This window comes from Chiloscyllium punctatum, chromosome 14, assembly GCF_047496795.1.
Source record: "Chiloscyllium punctatum isolate Juve2018m chromosome 14, sChiPun1.3, whole genome shotgun sequence".
NCBI lineage: Eukaryota > Metazoa > Chordata > Chondrichthyes > Orectolobiformes > Hemiscylliidae > Chiloscyllium > Chiloscyllium punctatum.
The window spans coordinates 78,597,314-78,603,076 of record NC_092752.1 but is presented as its reverse complement, the minus strand read 5'-3'; the positions used below and the strand labels follow the sequence as shown (position 1 = coordinate 78,603,076).

Sequence of the window (5,763 nt, the reverse complement as noted above, 5' to 3'; positions counted from 1 at the left end):
GTGGAAGAAGTAGACCAACTGGCTCTTTCTGAGGTGAAATTGGTCATCCTGGAAACATATGTGCTGGAGGTGGAGGAATTGGGAATAAGGAATGGCGTTCTTACACGAGATAGGGTTGGAGGAGATATAGACTAGATACATGTGGGAGTCGGTGAGCTTGTAGTATATGTCTGTAATTAGTCAGTTGCCAGAGTCGGTGATGGAGAGGTCCAGGAAGGTGAGGGAAGTTGCCAAGAGGATCCGGATAAATTTGAGGTCGGAGTGGAAGGTGTTGGTAAAGTTGGTGAGCAATGAAACCTCCTCGTTGGAGCACCAAGTGAACCCAAACATTCATCAATGTAGCAGAGGAACAGGTGGAGGATGGTGCCTGTGTAATTGTGAAAGATGGACAGTTCCGCGTATCTAACAAACAGGCAGGCATAGCTAGGTCGTATGTGGTGCCCATGGCTACCAGCGTCAATAGAGGAAGTGGGAGAATTGGAAAGAGAAGTTGTTGATTGTGAGGACCAGTTCAGCCAAGTGGATGCGGATGTCGGTGGAAAGGTACTGTTTGGGATAGTGTGAGATTAAGAAATGGAAGGCTTGCAAACTTCTGTCATGGCAGGTGGATTTGTACAGGGACTGGATGTCCATGGTGAAGATGATGCGATGGGGGCTAGGGAAACGAAATTCTTGGAGGAGGTGAAGTGCATAGGGGTGTCACGAATGTAAGTGGGCATTTCCTGAACTGGGAAGAGAGGAGTGTGTCGATGTAGGAAGAGATGATTCGGATGGGACAGGCTCAGGATGAGACAATATGTCGACTGGGGCAGTCAGGTTTGTGATTCTTAGGAAGGAGGTAGAATCGGGGAGTGCGCGGTTCACGGACAATGAGGTTGAAGGTTGTGGATGGGAGATGCCCAGAGGTGATGAGATTGTGGTTGGTCTGGGAGATGATGGTTTGGTGAGGGGAGGAGAGTTTGTGATCGTGGTCTGTAGGAGGAGGTGTCTGCGAGTTGGCACCTGGCTTCAGCTTTGTTCCTCTGCCCGACTCACAAGCCTAATTCCTGATGAATGGCTTATGCCGAAATCGTCCATTCTCCTGCTCCTCGGATGTTGCCTGACCCGCTGTACTTTTCCAGTACAACACTCTCCACTCATTCATTATTGCTGTCTCATTTCACACGACCAGGTCCATGCTGTCTGTTTGATTCTAATGAGCACTGTTCTTATGGACTGCGACAAAATCTGCCAATCTGAAACAAAAACAGAAATTGCTGTAAAATCACAGGTGAGCTGGCAGCATCTGTGCAGATGAATCACAGTTAACGTTTGACATCCATTGGGTCCGTCTGTCCACAGATGCTGCCAGACGTCCTGAAATATTCCAACAACGCCTGTTTTTGTTTGAGTTTCAACATCAGCAATTTTTTTGTTTTTGTTTTCTTGTTTTCTGCCAATATGATTTGGCTAAAGATTATGTTAAAGGTTTTAAATATGACTGTGATGGAACGGCCAGATTCCACCAGCCGGCTCCTTTTATTTGGTTCACGTGACCAATGCCTTTCTACTTGGTCACCGCGCCCTACAGCGGCACTGCATATAAATTGACAAGACTGTGGCATTCTCTCGGATTGGTAATCAGGAGCGAGATTGATTGAAATTATTGAAAACTTAAGATAAACAGATAAAATACGGGATATAAAACGGGAAAATGAAAGGGAAAGAGAGAACGGCGAATGATAATTTTTTGACAAAACTTAAATATAATTGCTCAAGAATCAGAAAGTGCCTTCATCTGCAAACATACCATAATATGGAATGTAATTTTTTGGACAACCAATGCAAGTAGATCTTAGCAAAATCTTAGTTTAAAAGTCTTGCTGCAACTGTTTCGGTTATAATGAAATGCACACATGGAATTCAGTGCTGTAATGATCTCCTAAAATGGAAAAGGAAATCCTTGTCTTCGAGGATACGTGGGGAATGTTCATTGACTCATCAGTGTAACATGTGTAAACTGTGCAACATGAAACCAGTTCAACATCTATTTTCCCGGAATTTAACGCAGGGCACATGGGAAACGTTATCCATCTGCTGAAAAATCACCTTCGACTCTCTCTCCACATATGTTTCTTCACGTTTTAGATACTTGCAGTATGTTTGTTGATCAAGGAGTCATTGTCCAGAAAACGTTGTTTCTCAATCGACAAACACGGGTATTTTCCCATAAACTTAGCTTTGCTCAATATCACCTTCTGTCCGTATTCCTCAACACGACGACAAATTAAAGCTGCTCCATGTGAGGCTCAGAATTGAAACTTCTGCACAGCACACCCACTATACTGAAACAGAGATACAGTGCACTGGTCACCTTCAGCACAGGAGCAACACATTAATGCTTACCTCCACATTCCTGGTTTTACCTTAACGTTTGGGAAACCGAGTTTCTCTGATTCCATTGCTAGTAACGGGGATTATATGATCATCTTCACCAGTGGTTCAGTCCCTGAGTGAGGAAAGTGGTGAGGTACTCATTGTAAAGATGGGTAGATTGATGAAATGTACAATTTCATCTTTTGCCTTCACTAACCCATGAGCTTTTTATTTTGTTTTGCATCTGTAGAAATCTTAAAATCTTCATCTTGAACAGACTCAATGACAGATCTCCATTGTGTCTCTGGCATCGAATTTCAAAGTGTAAACCCCCTCTGAATTCTTCCACCACAGTCCGCTGTTTGGGAAGTGTTCCTGTTGTGGGAAATGCACTTCCCCGTGTGTCAACTGCTATTCCCAGCATGCGCTCTGACACTGCACTCATTTTCCTTCTGACACTTGCTCACTGTGTTGCTGTGATCATACAGTGACTTGGTGTCGCACGACCCAGGAAAATGATACAGCTCAAGGTTTTTGCATTGTTGAGTTCAATTGTCAGTTTAGCCTTATTTCGGATTTTGAAATTGTCTGTTCTGTTCACAAGTGCGTGTCAAAAACATCTGAGCCGAAATTAGGTGTTCCGAATAATGATATTGAGCACTATGCACTCTCCTCCAGTCTGGAAAACAATTCCTGACAGGCAGTTTAATAGACAATAGACAGCAGGTGCAGGAGTAGGCCATTCTGCCCTTCGAGCCAGCACCACCATTCATTATGATCATGGCTGAACATCCTCAATCTGTATCCTGTTCCTGCCTTATCCCCATAACCCTTGATTCCACTATCCTTAAGAGCTCTGTCCAACTCTTTATTGAAAGAACACCTCCTGCTGTCTCGGGTTCTTCATTCCGTTGACTTCAAATCTGCACAGAATTCAATAGACCTTGTTACATATTCATTTCCTCATTTTTGTTCAGATCACTGTGTGCATAGTGTGACAGTGGGAGTGCACTTGCCCCACAACCCAGGGGTCAGACCATCATCTTGGAACCGTACTGTGTTATTTCTCATTTCACCAACAATCGGGAGAAATGTCTGCTGCTCTGCATAATTTATGCATTTCAATTATTGATAAGGTCATAGCCTACCCGATGCCTCTGACGAGGTGGCTGAGAGGTTAAGGCGATGGACTGCTAATCCATTGTGCTCTGCACGCGTGGGTTCGAATCCCACTCTCGTCGCTGTCATCAACGGCTTTCAATGGTGCTGTTTTCAGATGATTGAAGGTGGAACTTCAATTGTTAGTTTATGTGCATTGACGCGATTACAAAATCTCAAAGAATAGTTTGTACCTTTTAACTAAACTGCGTTGAAATGGAGGTTGCTTTGGGATAATGAAACGAAACGCGATTTTCTTTTTCAAGTCAGTGCTGAGAACGTTTTTTCGTATGAAAGACATCCAGGAAAATCAAATACCGAGAGCTGCGAAGTGCATGTTTATGCAAAGGGATTCTTAATGAATGTTTTGTCAGATGAAATATGAAGGACGTTGAGGAGAAGTAATGCATCCTGGTGAGAAGAGCACAGCGAGACAGCACAAAATAATGGAGATATTTCAAAAGGGGCAGGGCGTGGGTTTAGGGGCACTGAGAACTAGCTGTAAACGCACAGTGGAGAATTGCCAATGTGGGTGCCGTGCATGGGCACGGAAAGACTTACACATTGGTCTCGCCCTCGCCCCTTGCTCTCGCCATTGATGAATGCTGGAAATAAGGCACAGATAAACACAAGATGTGGGAAACAAGCTCCCTCTCGTTATGCACACACTGGATGCATCACATTGAACCATGAACAACTGGAGAAATCAGCATGTTACCTGTAGGGAGTGAAAGTAAACTGTGGATCAATAACCGCAGATTCATGCAACATAAACATGAAAAATGATTTAAAATGTAGGGTGTAGGTTTGCTCGCTGAGCTGTAGCTTTGATATTCAGACGTTTCATTACTTGGCTAGGTGGCGACCTCCAAGTGAAGCGAAGCTGTCGTCTCCTGATTTCTATTTGTATCTTTCTCCTCGATGGGGTTCCTGGGGTTTGTGGTGATGTCATTTCCTGTTCGTCTTCTGAGGGGTTGACAGATGGCATGTATATCTATGTATTTATTTATGGCATTGTGGTTGGAGTGCCAGGCCTCTAGGAATTCTATGGGGTGTCTTTGCTTAGCCTGTCCCAGGATAGATGTGTTGTCCCAGTCGAAATGCTGGTATTTTTAATCCGTGTGTAGGGCTACGAGGGAGAGAAGGCCGTGTCTTTTTGTGGCTAGCTGGTGTTCGTATATCCTGGTGGCTAACTTTCTTCCTGTTGTCTTACGTCGTGTTTGTGGCAGTCCTTGCATGGAATTTTGTAGATGACGTTGTTTTTGTCCATGGGTTGTACTGGGTCTTTTAAGTTTGTTAGTTTTTGTTTGAGAGTCTTGGTCGGTTTGTGTGCGACTGAGATTCCGAGGGGTCTGAGTAGTCTGGCCGTCATTTCTGAAACTTCTTTGATGTATGGTAAGGTGGTTAGGGTTTCTGGCTGTGTTTGGTCTGCTTGTCGTGGTTTGTTCTTGAGGAATCTGCGCACTGTATTTTTTAAGTATCTGTTCTTCTCGAATACGTTGTATAGGTGGTTCGCCTGTGTCTTCAGAAGTTCGTCTGTGCTGCAGTGTGTGGTGGCTCGTTGGAATAGTGTTCTTATACAGCTTCGTTTGTGTGTGCTGGGATGGTTGCTGGTGTAGTTAAGTATTTGCTCAGTGTTTGTCGGTTTTCTGTATATGCAGGTTTGTAGTTCTCCGTTGTCCTTTCATTCTACTGTGACGTTCAGGAATGCGAGTTTGTTGTCGGTTTCTTCCTCCTTGGTGAACTTTATACCTGTGAGGGTGTTGTTGATGATGTAAAATGTCTTTACTATCTTGTTTCGTTTTGTGATGACAAAGGTGTCATCTATGTAGCGGACCCAGATTTTTGGTTTGATTGTTGGTAGGGCTGTTTGTTCTAGTCTTTGCATTACCGCTTCTGCTATGAATCCTGATAGCGGAGATTCCATGGGTGCGCCGTTGGTTTGTTTGTAGACTATGTTGTTGAAGATGAAGTGGGTGGTGAGGCACAATCCACTAACTTCATGATGTTTTCATTGGTAATGTGATTGATGGTTGTTGGTGCGTCTGTGATTGTCTCTTCTAAAAGTGTGGTAAGTGTTTCCTTTGCCAGGTCGATGTTGATGAAGGTGAACAGTGCTGTTATGTCGAATGAGATCATTGCTTCCTCTTCCTCCACTTTGGTGTTTTTGATGATTTTTAGGAATTCCTAGGTGGAGTGGATGGAGTGCTGCGACTCTTCTGTGAGGTATTTCAGACTTGCGTGTAGTTC

The 5,763-nt window shown here is 44.0% G+C and overlaps 1 non-coding gene across 1 annotated transcript; it reads left to right on the top strand.

Moving 5' to 3' along the window:
* The first annotated feature begins 3,514 nt into the window (after positions 1-3,514).
* On the top strand, positions 3,515-3,596 carry trnas-gcu (transfer RNA serine (anticodon GCU)). The gene has a single exon. It is a non-coding gene; the product is annotated as a tRNA-Ser (tRNA).
* Positions 3,597-5,763: the final 2,167 nt, after the last annotated feature.